Source organism: Ruditapes philippinarum, unplaced genomic scaffold (genome assembly GCF_026571515.1).
Source record: "Ruditapes philippinarum isolate M1 unplaced genomic scaffold, ASM2657151v2 ctg476_1_1_1_1, whole genome shotgun sequence".
Taxonomy (NCBI): Eukaryota; Metazoa; Mollusca; class Bivalvia; order Venerida; family Veneridae; genus Ruditapes; species Ruditapes philippinarum.
Window position 1 is genome coordinate 73,353 of NW_026858368.1, and position 15,227 is coordinate 88,579.

Consider the following 15,227-nt stretch of genomic DNA (forward strand, 5'->3'; position numbering starts at 1 on the left):
TCGACTCTAACCCCTCGACCACGGAGGCGGTATCAATGGTTGGTAGCTAGGCTCAAACCTATGACCCTCATTCGGCGTGAGAAACTGCAAGGATTTCAAGTGGGCGACCTTGATGCGGTTCTAGTACCATGAAAACATATCATTTCAAGTTTTAATTGGTAAAAATTAAAGCCATCCGTATTACAGTATCAAAGTTTTATTCAAACTGATTAACAAATAACCGAACATTTTGTTTTAATGCAGTTACACAATTATAACACAATATGAACTAGAATACAAAACTGTAAAAGAACCACTCCGTGTTATAAAGACTGTCATGTCAGTTTTAGAGTCATCCAAGATTAAGTTTTTCAGAATTAATGAATTCATGCAAATAAAAATGTTATCTTCATTTAGAACATTATGATATGACACAACATACTCACAACTATACATTAAACATGAACTATAGTAAATCCGGCCGGAATCCAGAACTTAAGTCTACATGAATCGATACATGTAGCAAACATACTAAATATATACATTTTCAAACGCTCTTCAAAACATCCTTTCGCAGTTAATGTTGTCATAGAATCCATGAAAATCTCGAGGTATCACACTTTTGAGCTCTTGAAGATGTTCGTACTTGGACGCCTTTATTTTCAGGGGACCGTCATGCATTTGCGCTGGTTCATCGTGTAAGTAGGTGGAGTCAGTTTTTCGTGTCTTGCGAGGGAAATCTGTCAATTCGCCGTCGAATGAGAGCTTGTATTATACAGTCCCATCTGGGTTGCAATGCAATACTCGCAGATCAGTTACCACTTGATCTCCTACTTTACTTCCTGGCCTGATTGACGAGTAAAAAGATAGCTCAGAATACTTTCTTAAGAAACCATTATCTACATAATGAACTGTGTAGGGCTGACTTGGTCTTGCAGAAGCTAATGAGTCAACATAGTTTCGGGGCACATGGACACATATTTCAATTCCAAGTTTTTTTAGAAATGTGGCATAATGTATTACAACTAGTAAGTATACTGTTTCTATTCTGATACCCACAGCCATCGCTAAACACTATTACCATCTTGATGAAATTAACTGTTCACACAACTGGACACTTCAAAAATGAGCAGACGACCAAAAACAATAGCAGACAATAATGAAGGCCACGTGACACCGACAAAAGAAGCGGCATATGCCTTTGATCCTTAGCGAGGGTCCGTCGACACCTGTCTGATCTTCGGTGGGGCGGTTGGGGAGCATTGTCATGTGACCGTGATCTGAATGTTAATATTAAAAAAATAATTTCACTTTTGAAATAATGTTAATTCAAAATTGTATTTTAAAGAGTGATGGAAATAAGAATAAACTACATATGACGAAAATAAACATGCATAATCGCGTGATACCGTAAAAAAGAAGGAACCTACTTCTTTGATATTCTGCGTTGAAAAACTTAGAAGATAATTTGTTGATAACATATGATTTATTTAAAATTTATTTGAAAATATGGGGAAAAAAGTTTTTTAACACTCTATCGTTAATTCCACAGAATCCTAAACACTCTACATGTACCCAGTAATTGCATTCACTTTCATCCCTTAAATCCCGAAATTCACATCCCACCCACAAACTTTTCCCCTTCACTTCTGCCTGCTTACATATCCTGCAGTTTTTCTCGTCTACAGTTACGTTCTCCTCCGCATCATGACTTTCGTTCTCTTTCTCCTGAGCAAACGATGGTGACAGTGGGGTACTGTCATCGTGAAATTCCTGTGACGGTTCACCCGCCGCGCTTAGACTCTAAGAAGAAAGTTAGATGTAACGAAATTTTCAAATAGTTACATATAGGAATACTTATTTAAAGATAAGACTAATGTGTAACTGATTCAAAACAACTAACGATTGCATTTCACTTCCGGTTCTGCTTATTGAAATGTGCAACAGGATAATATCGAAAATATTTACATCAATGACATTTTGACATTAAGGAAAAAAGTAATTCCTGTTTTATATGGAAATTGCAAAAAAATTAAAATAAGTAGTCAACAGCAGATCCTATAATTCCCTTTAAATCGCTATCAAATAACTTATTTGTATATTAATTTGTATACCTTTTTGTCATCTATCATCTTTAAGGTTGTGCCCATCAGGTAATGACGAAAAATCGAACAGTCGTCTCTTTCTCCATAGAACTTCATTGACATTCAGAACGTTGTTGAAACAAGAACGAATACAACAAATTAACATCTTTCAACAAAAAGTCGTAATAAAACATATACATCCTCAGTTTGCTTAGCTCTGGGTAATGAAAAGGAACAAAAGAACGCAGTTATCGCCATGTTATTGTATGAAATGTAAGAAGGCTAAAGGTCATATTAATTTCACGACATCGTTTTATACAGTCTTATACCACATTAATGAATATACATTAAGCTTCATGTTGAAAACGTTATTCACTAGAACTGTGTCGTGCGCCGTAAAACCAACCCAACAAACACAATCGACTTTGAGATCTCATGTCAATCAGTTGATTTATAGTTGATGTAGGCACGCAGTGATGCCATGGACCGTAAGCATAATAATACTTCCTTAATATCTAAATGTCGGATACTGCTTAAACCGGTGTAAAGGGGCGTTGACAGTAACTTGCACTTTCCAACAAGTTCAGTCAAACCGAGCCTTCAACATTTTTAGTCCCCTACCGGTTTACCGGAGGGGACTTTAGGTTTACCCTCCGTCCGTCCGTCCGTCCGTCAGTCCGTCTGTCCGTCTGTCCGTCCGTCAGTCCGTCCGTCCACAAAACTGGATCCCGCGATAACGCAAAAAGTACTGAAAATATTTTAATGAAACTTGATATATGGATAGATGGCAGTATGGAGATTATGCACGTCTTTTTCTTTTCTTCCTATGTTGAAAATTCTGGTTGCTATGGCAACAAATAGACTGAAAATATGGCAAATTTTACACATAACCTGGATCCCGCGATAACGCAAAAAGTACTGAAAATATTTTTATGAAACTTGATATATGGATAGATGGCAGTTTGGAGATTATGCACGTCTTTTTCTTTTCTTCCTATGTTGAAAATTCTGGTTGCTATGGCAACAAATAGATTGAAAATATGGCAAATTTTACACATAACCTGGATCCAGTGATAACACAAAAAGTACTGAAAATATGTTTATGAAACTCGACATATGGGTAGATGGCAGTATGGAAATTATGCACATCCTTTTCTTATCTTCCTATGTTGAAAATTCTGGTTGCTATGGCAACAAATAGACTGAATTTCAAGATTTCTGATTCTAGTTTTTAAGTTTTTTCACTATAAGTTCTTTATTTCTTAAGGTATTTTCTTCAAACTTTAAATATAAGTTGCTTGTCATCAACCACATCATATGTGACAAGGTTCACAACTCTAGCACAAAATTTATCAGAATTACCTCCCTTGAACTTAAAATTTTCATGAAAAAAACATTGTTTTTTTTTTTAATAACTTCTTTTTTGAATGTATCTACTTCAAACTTCATATAAATGTTTCTTATTATCACTCAACATTTGTGAGTGTTCAATACTCTAGCAAGACTATTTCCAGAATTATGCCCCTTTTGAACTTAGACTTTTTTTTGAGAAATTGGTAATTTTTACTCCAACTTCTTCAATCATGATAGGATTTTAAAAATGTTATATTTTGATAACAGGGATGTTTAAAAAATAACTTTAGAGTGTCCTTCAGTCCGTCTGTCTGTACATAAAAACTGTTTCCTGTGATCACTTTTAAAGAACTTTTTCAACAAATTTACTTAAAATAGGAACCTAAGTGAATGGCCAATGGCCCTTCAGAATGTTACTTGGGCTCTTACTGGTAGGGGACTTATGGATTGCTTGCAATACTATGATAATTGCTTGTCAATTTTGTCGTTTTGTGCGTTCCTTAGAGATTCTTTATTTCTCTTTATTTAAAAATAGTCTCGCACGTCGACATTATCATTGATCCATTGTTAACTATACACAACTATGACTCCTTGGCACCGTCCCATTTTTATAAGACATTTTTTATTGTTACAAATTGCGTTATGATTGTTTTTGCTCTCTGGACAATGTTAGTGTAGGTTATACTTGGCAATGATAGAAAGTGGAAAGATCAACAAACAAATGGCAAACATTAATGAACAAACAAATGGCAAACATTAATGCATATTTTTAAGACAGTGTAAAAGAGTTAGTTTCTTCATATGGACCTCATTTAACGCTTTTTTATTCCCCTGTTGAGTCCTCAAATAGTGAAAAATAATGCTTTATTGAGACCCTAAACACTTATTTCGTTTGAGAAATGGTGTAAAAAAAGTGATAACTTTTTCGACGCTATCCCTTATCAAATAGACACATCAGGGGGTTGCCAGAAGGGGGATGTGCCCCCTTCTGTTTCGGGGGTTTGAAGGGGGTGGTAGCCCCCCTCATCGCCAAGAAAATTTTGTACATGTGACAGGCTAAAAATGGCCTCAGGTCGATCGTAAGGTAACGTGTAACCAACGCTGAAAAGCCTTTTACTCTATCTTAATCTTTTGAGAAGTTGCAGCACATTGAAAAACATTTGTGCCAAACTTCATCAGTACTGGAGCAGTTTGAACTTGTAACATGAGGCTTTTAAATGAAAACGGCCATTTTTTCACAATATGCTCATGTGGTAAAGGGTTAACAAACCCATATTATAATGATGTACTAACCTCCTTTTGAGGTTTAATATCCTTATGTTAACAATAATAGTGTTCGGCGCGGTATGGCCAGTTATTTGTCTATGTGCCGTTAAAACCAAAACAAACAAACAACAAACAATCAGATACTAAAATGAATCAATCAATAAATGTGATGTTGTTGTTTGTCAGAGCATCTGTCGGAAAATCACTCAAGTTTTTTCATTGTTTCACGGCATCGTTTTTATACTGTCTTATACCTCATCAACATACATTAAAAGGTTCATTTTGAAAACGTCTTTCACTATAACTGTGTTTGTGTGCCGTAAAATCAGCCAAACAAACAGAATCGTCTTTTGAGACATTATGGTTGCTGGAGTAAATAAAACAGGGTTTTGAAGCTTACATATATCTGTGAAAACGGGAGACATTTATCAGAAATTTTGTACCACTTTCAAAACAAGACGTTCCACCACTTTTATCAGAAATTTCGTAAACATATCAAAACAAAACATGACATTCTACCTCTGCCTACATCGGATAGCAGAATGTTTTATGTGTCAATGCGTGCCTTTGTTGATTGTGAGATATTGTGGCTTTTATCAAACATTTTCGTAAAGATGGTCATTCATTTAAAAATGTTTCAATTCAACCAGTGGAACAAATAATTTACGATTCTGATGCTTCTGCTAGTTTTAAAGTTAAAGTTAGACACTTAGCAGAATTAAAATGGATCAAGAACTTACAAACGCCTTTCCCACTTGGCCTAAATGACAATATTTTTCAACAAGGTAACCTCTCTAAAGATCCAAACATTGATATATTTTCTATTCTGAATATTCGTAAACGTAAATCCCGATCTCACGGAGTACGTAGAAATGGCAACATCAAACGTAAATCTAAAATTACCCTGTCTGTCACCGACTTAAATATTATCTTAAAAAACTCTGGTAAACATGCAATGTTATCACGTCTTACTTCCCTTTCATTATCATCTCTGAAAATCTTAGACGCGGAGGCAGATAAACAGATCCTTTATATACAGCAGCTTATCTTATTCAAAGTTATACTCAGCACGTCTTAAGACCTCATATCGACAACACTTCTGACCACAACAGGCATTTCCTAAAAGTAACCTTTCTTAATAAAGGTATCGATTTCATCGATTTACCAAGTATTTTTCGTGATAAACGTGTCACTAATTCAGTTCCTTTATACTTCAAAAACTCCGAGATACCAATTATTTGCTATAAATATAAGAAACCTGTTAGAAATATCATATTTAATTACAACAAAGTGGTTTCTGACTTAGATATTCAGTCTAATACTCCAACAACTTGAGACTGCAATACTTCTAAATTCTGTAATTCAGATTTTGGCCATATAATCACTGGTAATTTTGATATAATTGCAGACAAAAGAATTCGTAACTTATTCTTGAAAGGACCTAAATACAGAATTCCTTCTGAGATTGATTTTAATGCTTGTCGTGGTCAGATTGCTGAATCTATAGAGGATTTTTCGGTCAAATGGTGTCGCCGTGAAAATGCAGATAGTAATGCTCTAGTTACATGGAAACGTAACATCTTTAAAATTATTGATTCACGTATTAATTTTTATCGTGGAAATGAACATCTTTTGCCACCTAAACCAAGACTTACTTTAAGACATCTGAAAAAAGATATTCTAGCTTTTCATTCAAAATTTGTTTTGGTGCCAGCGGACAAGGCGGCTAATAATATTATAATTGTTTGACGAATCCATTACATTAACGTTTTGCATAAGGAACTAAATAGCACTAATGCGTATTCTAAAACCTCTGCCTCCGAAAAAGACATTGTAAACAATCATATAACTAATATTTCCAATCTTAAAGTCCAAATTAATGAAAAAGAACTCAAACTTCCTATTATGTATTGGATTCCTAAATTACATAAAAAAACCTTACAAAGCTAGATTTATTGCTAATTCTACATCTTGCACTACAAGTAAACTTTCTATTTTATTGACGTCTTGTTTGACTGCCATTAAAACACATGTAATTAGATATTGTGATAAAGTCTATGAAAACTCAGGCAAACATCTCTCTTGGTCAATTAAAAATTCTGGTGAAATCTTGGATAAATTCAAAATTAATAACTTTCAAGCTTCAACTGTCAGTACATACGATTTTTCTACACTTTATACAACTTTGCCACATAAATTAATCAATGATAAACTAATTTCCCTAATTCAGAAAACTTTTGCACGGGAAAAAGTTACCTTTCTAGCATGTAATTCTAACAAAGCTTTTTTTACTAACGGTATTGTTAAACATTATACTATGTGGACTTGTGACGAAGTTTGTAGAGCACTCTCTTTTCTTTTAGACAACATTTATGTCAGGTTTGGTAATACCTTATTTAAACAGATCATAGGAATTCCTATGGGTACTAATTGTGCACCCCTGGTCGCCGATTTGTTTTTGTACTGCTATGAAAGAGACTTTCCCAAACAAAAAAATACATCAACAAATTATATCAAAATTGTGAATAAATCTGGAATAAATCATGTTTTCCTGATTTGTTAATACAATTTGTTCATGATTCATTAAATGAATCATAAATAAATTGTGCTTTTACTGGAAAGAAAAGACCCCATTTATTATAGATTCATTACAAAAGTCAGATTTATTAACCATAGATTACAAACATAAGATATATTCAATACAACTTATTGCAAATTCATTACACTTGAACTGGAATGTATACAATTTATTCATGATTTATTGGAATAGAACTTTTCCCGACTGCATTTAATACCATTTATTACAAATTCATTACACTTTAAAGTTCTGAGATATTCACAAGTTGTTCATGATTCATTAAAATCAGAGATTTTCCAGGATTTATTCAATACAATTCATAACATATTCATTGTACTTCAGATGTTCATAATTTGCTTAATTATAACAGAAATTTTCATTGATGTAGGTCCTTTTGTTTTTACTGTTCATAACAACTAAACCCTCTCAACTATACAAATATTTTTTTTTAATTTCCCTTTACTCATTACCGTACTTGTTTTTAATCAGTCACTGGAAAATATATATGGGTTTTTCAAGTCTCTTAGTTTAAGCATCACCATATTATTAATTCCATGCTCAGCGCAAAACGTAAAAAAGAGTCAATTATACAAACTCGTTTTACTGTTAAATATGTTTAACTAATTTGCATGTAGATTTTATTGATTCAGAGTCAACTCGTCCCCTGGTCAACTCGTCCTCTGGTCAACTCGTCACCTTTTTGGTCAACTCGTCCCTTGGACAACTCGTCCCCTCGTCAACTCGTCCCCAACTCGTCCCCCCCCCCAATAAATTATCATAGACTGTTAAAATAATACATTATAAAATTACTGAATTTGACATATTTTGACGCTTTTTGTATGCGAATATTTGGAGTTTTTTTTTTGTTGTTAATTAAATATATCATGACACGTGCCTTTGGTTATTAAAGTAAACACATAGTAATTTGATAACAGGATTAAAGACACATTTGCCTCTGTGGTTGGATACGTATATACATATTAAAAGAACGCGTGTCTTTAATTAGAAATTATACAAATCGCGTGAAAATCGTGCCAAAGGTTGTTATATAAAATTTTATTATCCAAATGTCGACTTTGTTTTTGATGGTGTATGGTCAAATATGTGAAAATGTTGAATTAAATACAATTAATACATTCAATATGTTGACTTGTATTATACAAGAAATTCTGGAACTCGGTTTTATACAGCTCCTCTTTGAGATCAATTTAAAGATTTATTTATGGAAATTTAATATTAATCTTTACTTATTATTAGATGGCAATTTGAATATTTAGTAATTACTTTATGTTTTCAATTAGTTAATATCCACGGCAAATATCATTGTACGGATTTTTTATTTAAAAAATATAATGAAAAAAAAAATACTAACTCTTTCAAAAGGCATGTATGTTTATACAACTCCTATGATAATGGACCATAATATTACAATGAAATTCAATTTTAAAAAAATCAGAAACAATTGACAATTTCACAACAAACAATTATCATGTTTTTAATTGACACGATCCTTCTATAATGAGATCAATACGCACCGACATCAAGTTTTTAGCACTTCCAATTTCTGTTAATCTGTCGTCAGTCTTTAATCCATTCAGGGAGGAGGTAAAAATCAAAGAGTTGGACCTAATTTTAGTTTTAATTATAATTAAAACTCCGATTAATTAAACATTAATTGAATGTTTGCAAACTTACCTGTCTTTGTATTTTACATCAAAGCTATGGCACGTGGGTTAGATAAAGATCATTAAAATTTAACGTAAAAAAGACGTTATTTTATTAATATTTCGATATCAATCAAATTCATTATAAATTTTACATAAAACGTACTATTTAAAGACATTGATTTACAACATAATAGTGACGAATAGAGCGAACGTAGGGGACGAGTTGACATATTAGGGACGAGTTGACTCTTTGAGGACGAGTTGACCAAAAAGTAGGGGACGAGTTGACCAAAAAGGTGACGAGTTGACCAGAGGACGAGTTGACTAGGGGACGAGTTGACTAGGGGACGAGTTGACCGGATTGCATTTTATTTTTGAGTGATCAAGATCAGTTTTTGTCTTCCTTAATTATTGTTAATACGCAATCTGATCTATACCCACGGCTTTTTATGATTAGATCTATCATTATCAGTAAAAAAACTGTCGAATAGATTAACGTATATGCGTAAAAAGGTAAAATGTCGTAAAAAAGAGACTTAATTCTCTCGCGGACTTAACATCTGTTGTTAGTATATTGTTTTGAACAGCATGGCTCCCAGCCGCGCGATTAAACGATAAGATCTTGCAGGGAACTGCAGCCTACCGAGCGCCCCCTATCAGCCGACAACAGAACAAGATTAATAGGAAACGAAATTTTTTGGCCATTTCAGAAAAAGATAACTTACCATACAAACAGTTTTCTTTCTTTTGGATATAACTAATGTCAGAAACAAACTAACTTACAACAGATTTTGTCATTGCAGCTGCAAAATTAGGAACTTTATACAATACTATAGTAGCTAGGAATAACATTTCGTTTGCATTAATTCTATGCATAGGAAAAAGGCGGTTATTTTGGAAGATGAAAACTTGTGGTGTTACAAAAAAATATGGATAAAAAACAATATCAAGGCATCTAGACTACTGATAGATGGTATACTGATAGACGGTAAGTTCAAAATTTTCTTTCGTTCTACATAGCGTTTTTAATAACCTTCTAGATCATATGTAAGTTGGCAAAAAATAAAATTTACTGGAGTAATGTGCAGATTAGGATAACGATCGATTCGCCCCATAACGACTCGCCCATTTTAGTGACGATTCGTCCCCCCCCCCTAATGGCACCACCTTAAATTAAATATTTTTTTATTCATTTGATTTGGATTGAAAAAATATTTATGATACAAGATACAAGTTTTAAATTTGCACGCATGTGGATATCTATGTACAGCTCATTTTAAAAACATAAATCTGCATTGTTTCACACTGAGCTCATCTGCACATTTGAATGCGATGAAAAATGATGTTCTTTTTTATTGAAGACTATTTTTCTTTTACTTAGTTATCTCGCAGAAAACTGAAAAGAGCTAACTGAAAAGAGCAGCAAAGAAAGGACAGAACGTAAAAATCAGCAACTCTGATGAGATGGTAAAAAGCAGATGAACGGGAGATAATAAAATGCAGATGGACGGCTTCTTTGATCGTGAAGAGTTTGCTATTAGTTATGGGACGAGAGCATTCCAAGGAAATGACATATATGAGTCTTTGAAGCGTAAGTATAGGGCTACATATATATATTAATCATTTTAAAAAACGACAATGTGCTTTTTAAATATTAAGTACTAGTAAATGTTAAAAAATAATACTTTTCAATCTGAATTTTGTTCATGTACATATAGTAATTCAATGTCATAGCCTTTCAATTTCGTTTTAAATTTAATTGAAGCAAATGGAAAAAACTGGACTTACTACAAAATATTTGTTCATTCCTCTGTTGAAAATGAAATCGAACATTCACCGGTTTGTTTTATCAACAAATATTTATCTATCATCAGACTTTGTGAAATATACTGCTGGTTTTTATTCAATAGAACATGTACAGTCCAAAGTGGTTGAGTCCTTTAGTGTATTTGGCTCGAGTTGAAATTCAAATTCAGATTGTATTGCAAATAGAAAAAAAATATATTATACTTTTTTTCAGAGTGATATGTCAGAAGTCTAAGTTTAAATTTTGATATTTTATTTATAAATATGATACTTTTTATGAGAATTTTATTTTCTATTTCAGAGTATGCCATTCATTGCCTCAGTATAGAGATTCAACATTTAATGATTATAGGAATAAAAAAAGGTTGTAGCTCCAGACAGACACTGAAAAGGAAGGCAAAGATGTTTTCAGACTGACATAAAGCCCTAGTTTCTAAAACTAGAAAATATATTCCTAACAGCAAGCACGAATATTTCCAGAATTATTCCCCTTTACTTGTTTACCTGACATTACCTGTTTTATTTGCAGGGATATTTATGAAATGAGCTATGCACGTACATTATGAGTTTTCAATGTTATGATGTGGTGGCATAGATTTTTTTCACAAATTTTAATCTTGTTATATGTTCTTGATTAATCTAGTCAGCTTTTGTTTGTAAAAAAAAAGAAAAATAAATAAAATTTATCAAGATATGTTTTATTATTATTATTATTATTTTCATATTTTTTCTCCGGAATTGACACCATCATTGGAACCTGCATTTATTCAAAATCCATTAAATGAATATAAGCAGGCAAGCCTGATTTGTTAATGATTCATTAAATACATTGAATTTCGGTTTATGGAAGAAGAAAAAAAAACAATTTATTAGTGATTCATTAACAATTTATTTGCAATTCATTAATGAATCAGTTGGTCAGCGAACCTAATTTATTGCCAATTGATTAACCTGATTTGTTGATAATTCATTGACTAAGTCAAGAAAAGGACCAAATTCATTACCCATTTGTTAACCTGATTTATTAACAATTTATAATAAGTTGGTAAATGGACCCAATTCATTACCAATTCACTTCACTGATTTATTAACAATTTATTCATAATGCATTGGCTCATTTGCATGTCATTTCCATCTATAATAAATTGGGAATAAATGGTAAATTTGTTTATCATTTATTATACTGATTCATTCCTATCTTTTTTTTGTTTGGGTAACCATCAATGTACTTTCATGAGGCCATTGTGTGTACGTGGCTACCTGCAAGAGACAATATATAGTCATCTCAGTTTTTACATGGAACCATAATATGATTCGTGGTTATTGTCAAGAGGAAAGTACAGCTCGTTTTGAAACATAAAAATAAAGTTATATTTTTAAAGATAAAATTAATTTATAGTGGGGCGTTGCCAGTTTATTTTTATAGGGATAAGAAACAAATTTTATAGAATTATTAATAAATCTGACTGGAACCATTCGCTCGATACACTGTTCTTTATATGTAATGTTTTTTAAAAATTTTTTTTGATTTTTATAGTTTCAATATTTTTTAAAAGTTTTCGTAAAAGCTGTTGATAGGCGGGGAGGAAGAAAATACCAGTTTTGTTTATCCCAGCGGTTGATGGCCCCCAATATGTAGCGATTTAACGCCTAAAGAGCCAAAAAGATGAAAGTTTTAAAAAAAATTTTTAAAAAAGAAATTTAGGTAAAATCAATTTTTGTTTGTTTGTTTATTTCGTTTTTAAAGAGTAGTCATTTTTGGCTATTTTAAGGGAAAAAGAAACGGGAGGGTCAATTGGGGACGGGTAAAAGGGGATTCCCTTTTTAGCCCTGTTTTTTTTCTGAGTTACCCCACCCAAGAATTTTGGGGTTGAGCTGTTTAAAAAAATTGAAAGGTGCATATGAAAATTAGTATTTATAATTATTTTTGTACTTTTCTCGGAATACATTTTTTTTTGATACTGTTTGCAATTGGTTTCGAAGTGAGTTTTTTGTCAAAGGGTGATAACGCTTTGCATTTATTTTTAAATTTATGGTGTTTTTTTTTGTATTATTTTTGATATTTGGTGGGGGTTAAAAGCCGAAAAAAAAAATGTGAATTTTTTTTAATTTGGGTTTTGGTTGTTTTTTTTTTTTTTTCGGAAGTTCGGGGAATGTTTTTCCCCATCCCAATTTTGAAATTTTTTAGGTATTTTGTTTTTTAAAATTTAAAAATAAAAATGGAAAATAAGCCCGGGGGTTTGGTTGGAAATTTTTTTAAGTTGGGGGAATAGTTGGGTTAAAAAAGAAAGAAGCTTTTACAACGCAGGTGTCAAATGCCGTGTTGGGAGCTGTAAAAATTGCCCCCTACTTAATTCCGTTTATTTTTTCTGGTCTTTTGGGATTTATTGATCCCGCACTATTGAGTTTTAAAGAATTTAGTACCTTAAGCCGGTGCAGGGGGGTTTAGGGGTGTTGCACTTATTCCTCTCCTCATGTCAGTTCGTAAACCCAGTCTTTGGGAAATTTTTTGTAAATTTTTTTGTTAAATTAAAGTTTTCCCAGGGATATTTTTTTTCCAAAATTTTTTTTAAAAATAAATTTCATATTTTTTAAAAAAATTTAAACCCCGAGAATTAATTGTTGGAATTTCCAATTTGAAATGGAACGACGTTTTCTCTGTTTCACGTTTAAAATTTTTTCTTTTAATTTCCCCCATAAAAAAAAAATTAAAATTAAGCTTCTTTTGAAAAGGTTTTTTTACCCAGAATTTGAAATGAACCCTAAAAATGTACCTGGCCATAAAATTTTTTTATTAAAGTGAATTTTTATTACCTTTTTTCAAATAAAAGTGAACAGTTTTTTTGTTTCGGGGACATGTAAATAAGTCTTATACCGAATTTTTTTTAATAAAACATTTAAAAATTTTATGTTAAAAAAGTTTTTCTAAGAATGTGTCAGTGCGCGTAAAACCCAACCCCCCAAACTTTTTAGATTTTAAAAAAGGTTTTTAAAAAAAGTTTGAAATTTGGGGACGCAGTGAATTTCATGGGGCCCTACGCATGATAATATTAAAATCTAAATGTGAATACTGCTTAAAAAACCCGGGGTAAAGGATTGAAGTAACTTGCACTTTCCCCCAAAAATTCCCGTCAAAAAACCCAGCCTTTTAACATTTAGTTTTGTTTGTTTTTGCCCTTCCTTGGGAATTTTTTATTTCTCTTTATTAAAAAAAAATTCCCCACGTCGACCCTTTTCATTGGGTCCTTTTTAATATAACCAAAAATAAAATCCTGGTCGTCTCATAAAAAAAAGAATTTTTCATTGTTAAAATTGCATTAAAAATTTTTTTTCTCTTGGACCCAATTTTTATGTAGGTTATATTGAAATGATAGAAAGTGGAAAAAACAACAAAAAAAATGGCAAACCCCTTAAAATGCATAAATTAAAGGGCAGTGTTAAAAATTTTGGGTTTTTATATGTCGGTTGGAAATAAAAAGGGGTAATCTTTTCAAAATTTTTTCAGGAGCCATTTTCTAAATTGTTAGCTTAAAAAAATAAAACAAATTTTGCCTTGTTTTAAAACCCAAACAAATTCCCCCAGATCGTATATGAATAACGTAAAAATGTTTGCCTACCCCTATTTCCCGGGGGATAACTATGAATAAGAAAGTTTTTTTCAATTCTAAAGTCGCCTTACGACATGTTTTGCATATGGTTTTAAATTAAAATGAAAGTTTTTATTTTTTTTGTGTTGTGTTTTTTCATTATTAGCCCTTTCTAAAAAAAAATTTTAAAAAAAAAGGGAAAAAAAAGAAACCCCCTTTTTTTAAAATTTTTTGTCCGTCTTAAACTTTGCTCAGACGGGGGGAAGGGTTAAAAAGCTTTTTAGAAAGTTCAGTTCTAGAAAAACCTTTCCCAAAATATGAGTGGGTTTTTTAAAGAAAGATAAAAGGTTGGGTTTTTTTTTTTCCTTTTACGCCTTTTTCCCCAAAATATTTCAGTCATAAGGCGGGTATTTCCCCAAACAAACGTTCCCGGAAAAGTTTTTAAAAGTATAAAAAACCCCCCTTTTCCCGCGCTAAATACCAAAACCTCCCCGGGGGTAAAACCCCCGCCAGAGAGGTAAAATGGGTTAGAAGTAAAAAGATCTAACCCCCCGACCCCGGAGGGGTATCAATGGTTTGGGAGTAGGCCCAAAACCCATGCCCCCATTCGGGTGAGAATGAAAAGGGTTTCAAGTGGGCCCACCCTTTAATTTCGGTTTTAGTCCCTGAAACATATATTTCAAATTTTAATTTTGGTTTAAAAAAAAAAGCCAACCGGGATTACGTAAAACAAAGTTTTTTTTTCAAAATTTATTAAAAATAACCCAAATTTTTTTTTAATGCGGGAAAAACAATTAAAACAAAATAATAGAAAACAAAAATGTAAGAACCCCTTCCCTGTTAAAAGACTTTTCATGTCAGTTTTTTGAGGGCTCCCAAAATTAAATTTTTTTAGGAAAATTTAAAG

At 32.3% G+C, this 15,227-nt stretch overlaps 1 long non-coding RNA gene across 1 annotated transcript; it reads left to right on the forward strand.

Annotated features, from left to right (window-relative positions):
• Positions 1–9,300: 9,300 nt before the first annotated feature.
• LOC132752984 (uncharacterized) lies at positions 9,301–11,353 on the forward strand. The gene is made up of 3 exons (XR_009628887.1): positions 9,301–9,915; positions 10,309–10,518; positions 11,035–11,353. It is a non-coding gene; the product is annotated as an uncharacterized LOC132752984 (long non-coding RNA).
• Positions 11,354–15,227: the final 3,874 nt, after the last annotated feature.